This window comes from Hypanus sabinus, chromosome 6, assembly GCF_030144855.1.
Source record: "Hypanus sabinus isolate sHypSab1 chromosome 6, sHypSab1.hap1, whole genome shotgun sequence".
Taxonomy (NCBI): Eukaryota; Metazoa; Chordata; class Chondrichthyes; order Myliobatiformes; family Dasyatidae; genus Hypanus; species Hypanus sabinus.
In genome coordinates this window covers 97,286,393-97,303,182 of record NC_082711.1, presented here as the reverse complement: position 1 = coordinate 97,303,182, position 16,790 = coordinate 97,286,393, and the positions used below count along the sequence as shown (strand labels likewise).

The following is a 16,790-nucleotide window of genomic DNA, read 5'->3' as shown; positions in this document are numbered from 1 at the left end:
AAATCAGGCTGGCACCAAGTTGCTATCCAAAGAACAATACTTCATTTATCGGGTGCATTGACCAGTACTGAAATAATTATGGATAGGGACTAAGGTTCCATATAGCCAAAGCCTGACTTGATATAAGGGTTCTAAATTATATAAATACATGATGTTGATGTACTTATGTATGTATGGTTAATGCGTCTGTTCAACAAAATTTGGGCCAGTTGTCAAATCCCACCAATCAGAATATTTTTCCTTTTTTCTCTTCTGGCTGTCCCTATCTATGAACATATTACTGTAGCATATCAGAAGGCGATTTTTGATTCTGTGTTACTATTAATATCACTTCCATTTTCAGATTGATTAAATAAGCTATTTAGGGGATGTTGATTGAAGCCATTGTGAAAAATTATGTTATAGGAAGGCAATTGCAATGCTTTTAAAAAAAAGAGGTTGAGAATTCTCGCTCACCTAATGAGGCTCAATTGCTTCCACAATCATCCTAGTCTTGCCTGCTCATTGCTGTTTAGTTGCATGGAAGAGTAAGGGGCAGGTTGGCAAGAAGTTCCTAAATGTAGACAAGCTTTACAGCATGGAATGGCTTGCACAGGATAATTGCTGAGGAGTTTGTTGAAAAATATTAAATACTGATTGGAAACAACAATTTTGTAATGCTAAGGGAGTGCGGGGCAGTAAGATTAATTTTGGATTGCTACAGCGAGAATCAGAGTGAGAACAATTGGCCCTCCTGAGAAACCAATCTGTGGGGCATCCACTGCTACTTGCATTTTTGCTGTTGGACAGTGATCTCTACATAGCAAGGCTGGAAAAATCACTACACAAGATTGAATTATTGATTTTTGCCTTTGAAAAGGAGCGAGCTAAATAGTGGAAGGAGAATCATTGGCAGTAATATGTGTAAACAGCAAGGAATTGGAATTAATAGGACTTTATCACAAGAAACTGACACAGTCTTAATGGACCAAATATCTTCCATCTATGCTGTAACCATCCTTTGGCTACATTAATTCCTGTTGCATCATTTTAGTACACTTGTTCTTTATGGGTACATAATTTGTCCTATTGTTTCTTCCTATAGTCTTCAAACTCTCTGTTTTTGACATACTACCATTGCTTACTGCACTGACATCTCTGAACTGAAATTAAAGAAATATTATGCAGTCTCCTTGGCATCAGCTTGTTCAGCAAAGCTATAATTTTTTGGTCACTTTGAGACCGTAGGCTTCTGAAATACATAATCCTCAAATCCCCATATTTTCTTCTATTGTGTCTAATATTCATTATACCTTACTAGAATGTGGGATAAAGTGCCCAGAAAATCTATTTCAAAGTAATCTCACAAAGGAGAGTGAAAACCAAAATAAAAAGGATTTTACATTCTCTGTTCAGGAAGTAAAGAATCGCAGATTACACAGAACTGTCTTGTAAAAGATTCTAGTCTTTTATTTAGTCAATTGCATTGTTTCTTGCTAATGCTAACTATGAACTTGAGGATTTTTGTTTTATAATTGCATGCTATTTTGTTGTATGTTATAGAAATAACTACAATTCAAATCATTAACTTTCAGAAATTGCAGCTGCAAAAGTAGCCAGCCAAGCACATATTTTATTGTTTGATTTATTTCTTATTATCCTGGGAGTTATATACTGTACAATATTGTATATTTTCTGTTTTATATGTGATGGAAGATGATTACCAGAACAGGAAAATTATTTTACTCCTTTCTTTCTGTATCACTGATTGCTGCTGATGTTATAGGATGTTGACATGGCTGAAAATCAGTGTTATAGTATTACTCATCCTTCACTTAATCAGAATCAGGTTTATTATCACTGACATATGACATGAAATGTGTTGTTTTGCTGAAGCAGTAGAGTGTAATACACAAGTACCTTCAGTTTATATGGGAAACTGTGGAGGTGATAGATAGGAGCTACAGGGAGGTAGTATCCCTGAAGTTGCAGGAGGCAGGTACCTGGGTGATTGTCAGGAGAGGGAAAGGAAACATGCAGCCAGAGCTGAGTACCTCTGCGGCCACTTTGGATACTGTTGGGTGGACAACCTACCAAGGAGGAACCACATCGACGGGGTTCCTGGCACTGTGGCTCAGAAGGGGTGGGAGTACAGAAGGATAGGGGATTCAGTAGTCAGACACGAGATTCTGTGGATGTGAAAGATTGGTCCGGGTGGTATATTGCCTCCCCGACGTCTGGGTCAGGGATGTCTCAGATCAGGTCCACAGCATTCTAAAGGAGGAAGGTGAGTATTGGTATATATTGACATCAGTAACATATGTATGAAAAAGGAGAAGGTCTTGAAGAGGGAATTTAGGGATTTGGGTAGAAAGCTGAAAAGCAAGACCTCCAGGATTGTAATCTCAGCATTGCTGCCGATGCCAGATGGTAGTGAGGGTAAGATTAGGATGATTTATCATATGAATAGGTGGCTGAGGAACTGGGACGGGGGCAGGGGCAGGGCTTCATATTCCTGGATCATTGAGCTCTATTCTGGGCAAGGTATGACCTGTACAAAAGAGACTGGTTTCAGCTGAACCTGATTCTTGTGGGTAGGTTTACTAGAGCTATTGGGAGAGGGTGTAAGCTAATTTGTCAGGAGGATGGGAACTGGAGTGAAAGGGATGAGGATAGGGTCGGTGGTATACAAGTAGATGAAGTGTGCCGTCAGACTGTCAGGAAGGGCAGGCAGATGATAGGCAAAATTGCAGTTAGTGATTGAGTCGAAGTGTAACAGGAGGAAAATTTGAAGAGGGTGATCAATACAGGACTGAAACAATAAGGTTGAGGATCTTGTAGTGCAATTAAAGAATGGTAGGTATGATATTGTGGGCATCACTCAGTCATGGGTGAAAGAAGATCATAGTTGGGAGCTTAATCAGAGTTGGGTTTAATATTGGCATATGTCATGTGTGAAGCTTGTTAACTTTATGGCAGCAGTACAATGAAATACATGATAAACACGTATAGAGGAAATATACTGAATTGCAGTGAGTATACACATGTCAAATTATTAAGTTAAAATAATTAAGTGCAAAAAAACAGAAATAAAAATGTAGTGAGGTAGTGTTCATGGGTTCAGTCTCCATTTAGGAATTGGATGGCAGTGGGGAAGAAGCTATTCCTGAATCGCTGAGTGTTTGCCTTCAGGCTTCCGTACCTCATTCCTGACGGTAACAATGAGAAGAGGGCATGTCCTAGGTAGTGGGGATCCTTAATGGTGAACGCTGCCTTCCTAAGGCACTGCTCCTTGAAGGTGTCTTGTACACCAAGGAGGCTGGTACTCCAGAAGCAGCTGACTAATTTTACAAGTTTCTGCAACTTACTTTGGTCTTGTACAGTAGCCCCTCACACCATATGGTGATGCAGTCAGTCGGAATTCTCTCCGCGATGCTTCTGTAGAAGTTTCCGAGTGTTTTAGTTGACAAACTAAATCCTTTTCAACTCCTAAAGAAGTGTAGCTGCTGTCTTGCCTTCTTCATAGCTGCAGCAATATGTTGCATCCAGGTTAGGTCCTCAGAGACATTAACACCCAGGAACTTGATAGTACTCTCTCCACTTCTGATCCCTCCATGAGAATTTGTTTGTGTTCCCTCGTCTTACCCTTTCTAATGTCCAAAGATTCACATTGTTTCAAAAAGGTAGGCAGAGGAGGTGGGAGGCTCTACTAGTTAAAAAAAAAAGAAATCAAGTACTTAGAAAATGTTGCAATAGGATTGGAAGATGTATAATCTTTATGGGTAGAATTAAGAAACTGGATGTGTAAAAAGACCCTGATGGGAGTTACGAGATGGGTTTTTGAAGCAGCTTGTTGTTGAGCCCATGAGTGGAAAGGCTGTTCTGGATAGGATGTTGTGTAATGACCCAGATTTGATTCAGGAGCTTAAGGTATAGGAACCCTTCGGAGGGGTAATCATAATATGATAGAATTCACTTTGCAATTTGAGAGGGAGAAGCTAAAGTTAGATGCACTGTTAAACTTTATAAATTGGAAAAGTAATTTAGGAAAGGTCCCCAGATATCATAAAAAGATTGTTTCGAATTTAAGACTAAGCAGCGGATCTTTTCTAAATTTAAATAAGACATAATATCACGTAGCCGTTGAAGATGTGTAGGAGGGGTAGACTCCTTCCATTTAAACAAGATTGCTCTCCTTGCTAAAAGAGAGGTAAAAACTAAAACCTGTAGGTTAGGAGTATTTAAAGTTATATCTTCATTTCATTTTCATTATAATACCAAACAAGGCAGTAAGGGGATTTGGGTCAAATTGGACCCTAAAAAGTTGTGAGATGGTATGGAATACATCCCACCAAAACTTTTCAATTTTAGGGCAAAACCAAAACATATGAAGTAAAGAGGCATCAGCAGAGTTGCATTTATTACAAAGTGGAGAAACATTCAGATAAAAACTGGACAGCTTCTGTTTAGAAATGTAAGATCTATGAACCACTTTAAATTGTAGAAGAGAATGACGAGCACAGAAAGATGATTTATTAACCCGTTTAAGAATTTTATTCCATCTTTCATCAGAAATCTGACAATTTAGGTCATCCACCCAAGCTTTTTTTATTTTATCTAAAAAGTCTTGTCTAGAATCAATCAACAAGTTGTAGATACCAGTAATAGAACCATTAACACAAGGTTTTACATTTAAGAGATTGTCCAGTAATTTTTTATCAGGACCTATAGGAAAAGTAGTTAATTGGAAACATAAGAAATCTCTAATTTGAAGGTATCTGTAAAAATGCGTTTTTGGGAGTGCAAATTTAGTTGACAATTGGTCAAATGAAGCAAAGAGATCCTGAGATAAACAGAACGCTTTCTAAATGGTCTCCTCTTTCTTTATCCCTAATTGGCTGAATTAATTCAATTAAAATGAAAATTCTTCCTAAATTTTTATATCTTTTTCAGGCTTTACCTATTTTTATTCCTAAGACCTACTTTGATTCTTTAGATTCAATTTTAACATCTTGTATTTGGAATAATAAACAAGCTCGTTTAAGTAAAGTTTACCTACAAAGAAATAAAGAGATGGGTGGATTAGCCCTACCCAATTTTAGGTTTTACTATTGGGCTGCCAATATAAGGAATATTACTTTCTGGTCCTGTTATATTTATCGTAAAGGTTGCCCATTATGGGTCTCCTTTGAAGTTAATTCTGTAAAAAATTCCTCTATTGTCTCTCTTCATGGATCATACTCTTCTTTTTCAGCAAATAAAACAACAGATAACATAATTGTTAAGCAAACTTTAAGGATTTGGTCTCAATTTAGAAATTTTTTTGGTTCAGTGAATTTTTCATAATCATCTCCCATTCTCCTTAATTATTTTTTTTATCCCTTCCATGACTGACAAAGTCTTTAAGGATTGGGATGAACTAGGTATTAAGTGTTTTTGGGACTCGTTTATCTCAAGTTAGATGAATCATTATTACAGGGGAGCAAAGGGAATTATAGTGGGATGAGAGAAGAGATGGCCAAATTTGATTGAAAGGGGATCTTAAGCAGGGATGATGGCAGAACAGCAATGGCTAGAGTTCCAGTGAGCAGTTCAGAAGGTGCAGGATAGATACATTTCAAAGAAGTAGTATTCTAAAGGCAGGGTGACACAACTGTGGCTGACAAAGGAAGTCAAAAACAGCTTAAAAGCAGAAGACAGTGTATCACCCAGTTAATACAAATACTTACGTCAGGCTGCAATTTATCGACTACAGCTTAGCATTTAACCCAATCATTCCTACAGAAACACACATCAGTCTTCATAGAGGGACCAGAAGTGGAAAGGGTGAGCAATTTCAAGTTCTTAGATGTTAACATCTCTGAGGATCAATTTTGGGCCCAATATATTGATGCAGTTACAAAGAAGGAATAATCAGCAGTTATGTTTCATTAGGAGTTTAAAGAGATATGGTATGTCACCAAGGACACTCGCAGGTTTCTCAGATGTACTGTGGAGAGCATTCTAGCTGGCCGTATCACTGTCTGGTGTGGAGGGGGGCCACTTCACAGGATCGAAATAAGTTGCAGAAAGTTGTAAACTTAGTCCACTCCATCATGGGCAGTAGGCTCCCCAGCATTCATGACATCCTCAAGGAGTGAGGAGCAATGGCTCAGAAAGGCAGCATCCATCATTAAGGACCCCTATCACCCAGGACATGCCCTCTTCTCATTCCTACCATCGGAGAGGAAGTACAAGAGCCTGAAGGCACACACTCAGCGATTCAGGAACAGCCTCTTCCCCTCTGTCATCAGATTTCTAAATGGACATTGAATCCTTGAACTCTATCGTACTACTTTTATTCTCTCTTTTTGCACAACTTATTTAACTTTTAATATATATGTATTCACTATGATTTACAGTTTTTATTACGTAATGCAATATACTGCTGCCGCATAACAATAAATTTCACAACATATGCCAGTGATTTAAACCTGATTCTGATATATTATAGCAAAAAATAGTAGAAAGCTAGAGAATTAGGAAGCTTTTAAAAACTAACAGAAGGCAACTAAAAAGCCATAAGGGGGGAAAAGATGAAATATGAAGGTAAGCTATCTAATAATATTAAAGTGTATATCAAAAGTTTTTTTTTCAAATACTAAAGAGTAAAAGAAAGGCAAGAGTAGAAATCAGACCACTTGAAAATGATGATGGAAAGGTAGTAATCGGGGACAAGAAAATGGCTGGTGAAATAATTAAGTATTTTGCATCAATTTTCACTGGAGGGATTAGTAATGATCTTTCAAGAATCATTAGATTCTGGCAAGGTTCTGGAAGTCTGGAAAATTGCAAATGTCACTCCACTCTTTAAGAAGAGACAGAACCTCACCTCAGTGATGGGGAAGATATTGGAGGGAACGTTAAGGATGAGGTTTCGGGGTATTTGAAAGCACATGATAAAATAGGCCAAAGTCAGCATGGTATTCTTCAGGGAAGATCTTTCCTGACAAATCTGTTAGAATTCTTTGAGGAAATAACAAGCAGGATAGATGAAGTAGAATCAGTGGATGTTATATACTTGGAATTTCAGAAGGCCTCTGACAAGGTGCTACACATGAGACTGCTTAACAAAATAAGAGATGATGGTATTACAACAAAGATAGTAGCATGGTTAGAAGATTGGAAGATTGGCAGAAGGCAAAGAGAGCCCTTTATGGTTGGCTGCCAGTGACTAGTGGTGTTATGCAGGGGTCGGTGTTGGGACGACTTCTTTTCATGTTGTATGTCAATGATTTGGATGAAGAAAATGATGGCTTTGTGGCCAACACAAAGATAGGTGGAGGTGCAGCTAGTGTTGAGGAAGCAGGGAGGCTGTAGGACGACTTAGACAGATTAGCAGGATGGGCAAAGATGTGGCAGATGCAATACAGTGCCGGAAACTGTATGGTCATGCACTTTGGGAGAAGGAACAAAATTATAGACTATTTCCTCAACAGGAACATAATTCAATGACGCAATGTGCAAAGAGTCTTGGGAGTCCTTGTTCAGGGTTCCCTGAGGGTTATCTTGCAGGTTGAGTCAGTGGTGAGGAAGGCAAATTCACTCAAGAGGACTAGAATATAAAACAAGGATGGAATGCTGAGACTTTATAAGGCACTGGTGAGGCCTCACTTAGAGTCCTGTATTGTGAGAAGTCTTGGGCCCCCTATCTAAGAAAGGATGTGCTGTCATTGGAGATTGTTCAGAGGAGGTTCCTGGAAATGATTCCAGGAGTGAAAGGTTTATCATATGAGGAGAGTTTGATGGCACTGGGCCTATTTATAAGAATGAGGGGGTATCTCATGGATAGCAATCGAATGTTGAAAGGCATAGACAGAGTGGATATGGAAAGGATGTTTCCGGTCATGGGAGAGTCTCGGACAGAAGGCACAGTTTCAAAATGGATGTCCATTTAGAATGGAGATGAGGAGGGTTGTGAATCTGTGGAATCCGTGGCCACAGGTGGCTGTGGTGGCCAGGTCACTAGCTGTATGCACTATGGAGGTTGATGCTTTCATGGTTAGTCAAAGCGTGAAAGGTTTTGGGGAGAAGGCTGAAGAATGGGGTTGAGAGTGAAAATGGATCAGCCATGATGATATTATGGATCAGGCTTGATAGGCCATTTTCCTCCTATCACTTATGGTATAATGGTCTGTAAACATTAAGTTGTTTAAAAATTAATATTAATTATATTTTTAAAAATTAGCTCCAGATACTCTGCTTATGGTTGTCATAAAACCTTGGGGCTGGACGGGAATTATTTCTTGTGTCACAATTCTGCATATCTGAGTATGACCCTGAACTTGATGTTGCCTCCTGTGATTGAGCATGAAATAAGATGTGAAATAAGACTATTTTTTTCAGCTGAGAATCATCAACATTACTGTAAGTCTGTATTGTGTACACAACAGACTGGTTAATGTGCCAGATTTCCTTCCTTTGAGGGCAATATGCATCTTAACAACAGTCTTGTAACCTCACTAGCACCATTACTGCCACTAGCTTTAGCTTAAATTAGAAATTATATTCATTCGCTTGTTAGTTCCTGTCTTAGCTTACCATTCACTGATAGTGGAATATTTGTGTCAAGTTGTCTCCATGCTAGTCTTGTACCAATTCCATTTCTCCAGCCCAATCACAAACTTGGTTTGATTTGTATGGACCTCTCACTTTTTGTAGCAGTTTTACAATGAGCGGTCGTCCTTTCCTGAAATGTGTTGAATCTGCACTGTGCAAATGGACTGTGCATCTTCAAGACTGCGCACTTTAAGCAGAGTTTTTACCATTCCACAAGTCAAACTACAAACTTAAAAACTTTAAAATTGTGAATTGAACAAAGGGCATTGAAGCAAGGCGTTATTTAAAAAACGGAAGGCTTATGTATAAGATGAGAGGAAGGAGTTCAAAAGGAGATCTGACTGGTAAGTTTTTACACAGAGTGCTTGATATATGGAGCTTGTTGCCAGAGGATGTGATGAAAGCAAAGTAATTGGTATGGATAAGTAGCATTTAGACAGATTCTTACATAGAGAAGGCATAGAAGGCTGTAGAAATGTTTTTTATATTTAGGGTGATTCCAGAGTGATAAATGGGATCAGTCTAGATGTGCGATAAGGTGCAAGGGTATGGTGGGTGAAGGGCCTATTTCTATGCTCTATCACTATGATGTAATAACAGTCTTCAAACTCTATATGTTCTGTATATTTACTGCATATGCAACAGACAAAATGCTGCTGGGGTTTCCCTTCCTGGATTCCCCTAATTTGAACCAAAGACTAAAGCAGCAGCAAGAGCTCAAGGAACTATCTTTGACATTTTGCTTTAAAAGATGAAGATAGAATTATATTGTGCCTTTCCCAAAATCTTTTCTTGGTATTTTATGCACTTTTAGTTAAGATATGGTTATGGTTGTAGTGCTGGAACTATCATAATACAATTCTGCAAAGGGAATGGAATCAATGATTAGATAATGGAAGTAGTTCTGCAGGTTGTATGTTAAACATAGTACATTTGAGACTAGTACTCTTCAAATAGTGCAACGTAAGATATTTTAACTACCTGAAAGGGCAGATATGGCTGCAGCTTTACATTTCGTATGAAGGAGAATCTTTCAACTGAGGTCCTGATCTTCTGGCTCCAAGACAAGTCAGGCCTGGCACTGTGATTCATAAACAAGAAATTCTACAGATGCTGGAAATTTATGACAACACAAATAAAATGCTGGAAGAACTCAGCAGAATTCCTCTAGTGCAGGGATTACCAATCTTTTTAATTCAATGAACCAATACCACTAAGCAAGTGGTACGTGGACCCCAGGTTGGGAGTCTAGCATTTTGTGTGTGTGCTGCTCTGTCACTGTATTTTAATAGTTAAAATCTTTCTAAAGTTCACCCTCATATCATTTGCTGTATATTCTGTGGTTATCTGAATTTGCGTCTAAAGCTATGAGTAGAAGACAATCCTACAAAATTGTGCACTGCTTGCACCAGTTTAAAATATTTGGAACATGCCACTACATGAAAATAGGAACCATTTAGCTCTCATCATGCCAATCAGTATATTCTCATAAAATATGTCTTTAGGCTTTAGAGACAAGCTTTCAACACAGAAAAATATAAACCATATGGAAACTTATGAAAGAACAAATGTTTTATTGTGAAGACTCAACTCATTTGGTCAAAGCTTGATTGATAGAAATGCTATAGGCAACAAATTTACACTGTAATAGTCAATAATAGTGCTTTGCCTTCTGCCAATATTGAAGTAAGTGAACTCTTAAAATTCACAGATTTTTGTTAATAATAATACCAACAATTATTAGGTGTGAATATGGTGGAATATAGCATCTCCACAGATTACTTCTCCCTCCTGCCATCTGGGAAAAGGCACCGAAGCATTTGGGCTCTCACAACCAGACTATGTAACAGTTTCTTTCCCCAAGCTATCAGGCTCCTTAATACCCAGAGCCTGGACTGACACCAACTTACTGCCCTACTGTCTTGTTTATTATTTACTGTAATGCCTGCACTGTTTTGTGCACTTTATGCAGTTCTGGGTAGGTCTGTAGTCTAGTGTAGTTTTTTCTGTGTTGTGTTTTATGTAGTTCAGTCGAGTTTTTGTACTGTTTCATGTAACACCATGGTCCTGAAAAACGTTGTCTCATTTTTACTGTGTGCTATACCAGCAGTTATGGTCGAAACAACAATTAAAAGTGACTTGACTTGACTTGACTTGAGTTATTTCCTGCCACTTTTGCATGCAATTCTTTTACCTTGTAAACTGATTGGAATGCAGTCTGCAGCGGAAGTATAATAGCATTACAGATGATACTGCCATTAAAGGTAAGAGAGTCATCCTTAATCAATGAGATTAAAGAATTGTGAAAGAATCAGGAATGACTGAGAATCAGTATGAATTGGACTTGAAAGCTACATCAGATACCGGAAAAGAGACAGGAGAATGAAGATCTCCTTAACTGGCAGGTAACCATCGGTGATCAGGAGGGCCAAGATTCCAGGACGAGACTATTCCATTGCACTTCGGGTGAGCTGGCGCCTGCGGTATCCTCCGATGTGGGATATTGGACTGCATAATTTGTTGTGTGGGGACTGCCTTCGTTCTCAGAAAATATTCACTTAGAAAAATGGAGACCTATGCGGTGGGGTAATTCTAGGCAGTTTCTAGAGTAGGTTACATGGTTGGCACAACATTGTGAGCCCATGGGCCTATAATGTGCTGTAGATTTCTATGATTCTCTATCTATAAAGTCCGAGCTCCCAGAATCAGTTGTATTAATTTCATTTGTGTCTCATGAATTTTACCAAAAAAAAGAGAAATCTTGTGCAATGTAACTTGTTTTCCAGTTCCCCTACAGGACAATCAATTACTTCATTTACAGGAAGGTTTGTCATAAAGTTTCATTTTTAAAAATTTTTTTATTAGTTTTTTTATACATTTTACAAATTAAAAAAACCCAAATCAAAATGAGGAACTTTAATACAGTGCAAAATTAAGCATACAATGACAATATGATACAAAGAAAGAGAATTTTTAAAAAAAGCACCTAAATTGAAGACAAGTAAACTTAGTATCCTCCGCAAGCCCCACCACACACAAAAAAAAACTCCAGACCAACCACAACACAATATAGAGAATATAAATCAGGACAATCAAACTCCCAGACTGTGAATACACTTAGCAACAGAGGATAATAATGCCTACTACCAGAGAAAAAAAGGGAGCTGAAAGCAAGGGACCGAAAGGAAAAAAACCCTAGTCAAGAGGAAGGTTATGAAAGTACTCGATAAAAGATCCCCAGACCTTATGGAACTTTAGATCTGAATTAAGAACTGAATAATGAATTTTTTCGAGGTCCAAGCAGGCCATAATGTCGTTAAGCCATTGAGCATGAGTGGGCGGGGCAACATCTCTCCATCTAAGAAGAATCAAGCGTCTAGCCAGGAGAAAGGCAAAGGATAATATTCGGCATTTGGTCGGACTCAGACGTAAATCTGTCTCGCCCCAGAAACCGAACAAAGCAATGAAGGGATTTGGTTCTAGGTGCTGATTCAGAATGTACGATAACGTAGTGAAGACATCTTTCCAAAATTTCTCCAAGCTAGGACAGAACCAGTACATATGAATGAGAGAGGCCTCGCCCCTCTTGCATTTATCACAAAGGGGACTAATGTTAGGGTAGAATCGAGATAGTTTAGATTTAGACATATGGGCTCTATGAACAATCTTAAACTGTAAAAGGCAATGGCGAGCACAAAGAGAGATTGAGTTAACCAATTTGAGAATCGAGTCCCAACTTTCATCAGATAAGGAGGTATTTAAATCCTGCTCCAATGCCATTTTAATTTTATCCACAGGGGCCCATTGTAAGGCTGCTAATTTATCTTGAATAATTGATATTAAACCTTTACCTAGTGGATTAATGGAAAGAAATAAGTCCGTAGCACTTTTCGCAGGCATTTCAGGAAAGTTAGGAATTAGAGGAGCAATAAAGTGTCTAATTTGGAGATATCTAAAAAAATGAGCATTGGGCAGATTGAACTTAACAGAGAGCTGCTGAAAAGAAGTGAAGCGATTATCAATGAAAAGATCTTCAAAATGTCTAATGCCCTTCCTATACCAAACATGGAATGCAGAATCGTACGTAGTAGGTAAAAAAAGGTGATAATGTACGACAGGGCTGGAAACGGAAAAACCATGGAAACCATAGCATTTCCTAAACTGAGCCCATATACGCAAAGTGTGTCTAACAAGAGGATTAGCTATTAATCTGGACAGACTACTAGGGAGTGCAGAGCCAAGAAGTGCAGAGATAGATAATTCTTTAGAGAAGCTCAACTCCATTGCCACCCAATTAGGGCATTCGGGTTGGCCATGGAAGAAAGACCAAAAGGTAGCACAACGTATATTAGCTGCCCAATAATATAAACGAAAGTTAGGTAAAGCCATGCCACCCTCTTTTTTAGATTTTTGGAAATGGATTTTATTAATTCTAGAGTGCTTATTCTTCCACAGATATGACAAAATAGTAGAGTCTAAGGAATCAAAAAAAGATTTAGGAATAAAAATTGGGATAGATTGAAATAGGTATAAAAATTTGGGGAGAACATACATTTTAACAACATTAATACGACCTACCAAAGACATAGATAGAGGTGACCATTGTACCAGACTCTGTTTTATAGTATATGGAAGATTGGCAAAGTTTTCACGAAAGAGATCTTTAAACTTCTTTGTGACTGTAATTCCAAGATAAGTAAATTGATTATGGACTACTTTAAAAGGGAGATATAAAGTTTCATTTTTAACGTTCAGATATATTTGATATCTTTACTTGTTCAAGGGATCAGTTTAATTTTATGTGTGAGAAAGGTAGCTACTTTGTAATATGTAGTTTTTAGTGTTCAAAATTTAATAATATTGTATCTATACTACACTTAATGGATCTGAGATGAAAATAATCGGCTCAGAAGTTTTTTTTTGTCAACTGATCTATTGCTTCCAAACTAAAGCAACCAGTGCTGTTGATGGATGAGCCATTTTGAAAATGTATGATTTTCATACTGCTTCATGGTGCTGCTGTTTAAGTTGATTTCTGGGGTTTGAGCCTTACTTGTTAAATTTCAGTCTTGTCAGTAGCTTAAAGTGCTGCAAGGGTGACGTATGTGGGTTTTTGCTTCTTATTCCACAGAATCCTGATGTTTACTTTTAGGCAATTTCCTCACAGAAATGGAAAGAATGCTAAATTGATGTTTTTTTTAATTAATAAGCTTCTGCACAGCATGCATTGGTTTGGCAGAAGCTTATCAGTGAATTAAATAATTTATTTAAAAGCAAGTCTTATATATATATATGCCAACTAACCATGTTCATGTTTGTGGAAAGGAAGAAGGAGGAGGTAGAGAAGTCCAGTACTCTTCCTTTCATTTATTGGGGTTTCTCAGATGCAGCTGATGTTACTGAATGCCAGAGAAAGAAGGCAATCATGCATCATTCTGGCAGGTTACTGGCATTAAATTCTCTGTTGCATTGATATAATTGTCCATAAGCTGGGCATTCAGGTTGAGGAAGCCCTTTCAGTTGCAATGTATTGCAAAATTTGTTTGTAGTACCCTGAATGCAGTCAGTGGCTTAATAAGTCATAGGAAGGACCACAATCCTAGGAAAGTTTTAACTTTCTTCTTCTGTTGAGATGGGAATAAGGGACTTACTCAGGATTTGTGGAATAGAGAGCATGTACTGTATACACGCTGCTGTGATGCAGAGTTGTTTCAGCCTAGAGTAACTTGACATTGTCAGTTTAACAGCTACAGATACCAATGAACTACGGCTGAGGTGCACAGTGTAAGGCCCACTCTCCTCTCTCTTCAGATACCTTCTTCTCCAGCCACCGCCTGGCTTCATCTATCACCTTCTAGCTAGCCTCCTTCCCCTCCCCCCACCTTTTTTATTCTGGCATCTTCCCCCTTCCTTTCCAGTCCTGAAGAAGGGTTTCAGCCCGATACATTGACTGTTTATTCATTTCCATAGATACTGCCTGACCTGCTGAGTTCCTCCAGCACTTTTTGCGTGTTACAGTGCAACATGTTCTTGCTGAATTTGTACACGCTTCAGGCTTTGCTTCTTTTTGAGATGCAAAGAGCAGCATTATTTAATAAGGCTATCAAAAATATATGTGGATGCTAAAAAATTTGAAAAACAAACAAAAATTGCTGGAATTTCTGAACTGCTCAGGCAAAATTAAATACCCATATTTGGAAGTACCAGGTTGAGCACCCCTTATCCAAAAGTATTTTGAGTGCTGACATGATGTCACAAATGGAAAATTCCACAAGGCGCTGGGAAGGAATGCACACCAGACGGTTCTGAGAAGTGACCTCAAATATATAATGAACAGAATTTAATGAAAAATAGAAAAACACTGCATAAAGTGAAAAATTAAGATCTTGATACATGTATTGAAAGAATGGATTTGTCAGTGTCAGAGTTGCTTATCGGTATGCCGATCATGAAACAAAGATCTATCACGACGGACTGAAAGTTGGTAATTGTGAATATTTAGCAAGCTGGTTGTAGAAGTTTATGAAGAGGCATGGCATTAAATTTTTAAAGAATTGTGATAAAGTGTCTATTGATCACAGAGCAGATTCACGTATTGTCCTGATGCTATTGTAATAATTTTGTTCCCCTGCACACATTAGATTTTCATTATATTAATGGTAATTGCATCGTATGTTGGGTCCAAAATAGACCCTCAGAGATGCTGATACCCAGGAACTCTAAGCTGCTCACTCTTTCCACTGTTGATCCCTCAATGAGGTCAGGCGTGTGTTCCCTTGACTTCCCCTTCCTGAAGTCCACAATCATTTCTTTTGTTTTATTGACATTTAGTGCAAGGTTGTTGTTGTGACAACACTCAATTAGCTCATCTATCTCATCACCCTCATCACCATCTGAGGTATGAGGATGGTACATCCTCATCACCATCTGAGGTATGGCCAACAAAAGCTGGCTTTTGAGCTGCGTTAAGCCACACAGTCACGCGTGTAGAGAGAGTGGAGCAGTGAGCTAAGCAGATATCCTTGATTGTCAGTGAGAAGGAAATGTGCATTGACTGTGGTCTCCAGATGAGGAAGTCAAGGATCCAGTTGCGGAGGGAGGTATAGACACCCAGGTTTTAGAGCTTGCTGAATAGTAATGAGAGTAGGATGTTGTTGAACCCTGAGCTGTAATTAATAAACAACAGCCTGATGTACATATTACTGTTGTCCAGTAAGCCAAGGCTGAGTGGAGAGCCAGTGAGATTGCATCCATGGTAGACCTATTGTGTTAATAGGCAAAATGTTGTGAATTCATGTCCTTGCTTAGTCAGGGGATGATTCTGGCCATGAGCAACCTCTCAAAGCACTTCATCACAGTGGATGTGTGTGCAACTGGGCAATAATCATTGACAACTCAGCCTGTTCTCCTTGGGCACAGGTATGATTGTCGCCATTTTGAATATTCAGCTGCAACTCTAAGAGATTGAAGATGTCCTTGAACTCTCCTGCCAGCTGGTTGGCATAAATTTTAGTGTCCTACCAGGTACACCATCAGGCACTAATGGCTCGAGAGAGTTCACCCTTATGAAAGATGATCTGACATCACCCTCCGAGACAGAGGTCACAGTGCCACCAGATACTGCAGGAATTCGCACAGGTGTACTTTTATTCTTTCTTTCAAAGGGTGCGCAAAAGACACTTAGCTCATCTGGGAGTGAAGCATCAAAGCCATTCTTGATGTTCAGTTCTGCCTTGTTGGAAGAATTGGCCAACAAACCCTGCCTGAGCTGATGTGCATCCAATTCCATCTCCAAATTCAATTGAGTTGCTTTTTCATTTTTCCATGGGTCGTACCTGGACTTCTTGTATAGTTCTGGATCACCAGTCTTAAATGCCACAGATCTAGCTCTTATCCAGGACACTACGAATCTTCTGCTTCATCGATCTTTGTTTTGGTATGTCTGGTATGTCTCATCCATACATATCTTGATGAAGTTGGTGAGAACTGTGGTATATTCTTTCAGATTCGAAGATGAATCCCTGAATATTGTCCTGCCAAATGACTCAAAGCAGTCCTGTAAGTGTTCCTCTGCCTCTCTTGACCATACCTTCTTGGTCCTCACCACTGATGTTGCTGTCTTTAGACTCTACCTATATGCTGGGAGTAGCAGTATAGCCAAGTGATCGGACTTTCCAAAGTGTGGGCTTGGGATGGCACGATAAGCATTCTTG

General features: G+C 38.7%; 1 protein-coding gene and 1 non-coding gene across 8 annotated transcripts in view; both read left to right on the top strand.

Annotated features, from left to right (window-relative positions):
* Positions 1-16,790, top strand: part of crppa (CDP-L-ribitol pyrophosphorylase A) — a 316,111-nt gene that overhangs the window by 141,114 nt on the left and 158,207 nt on the right. The gene's annotated exons all lie outside the window — the stretch shown is intronic.
* Positions 10,968-11,125, top strand: LOC132396234 (U1 spliceosomal RNA). The gene has a single exon (XR_009512924.1). It is a non-coding gene; the product is annotated as a U1 spliceosomal RNA (small nuclear RNA).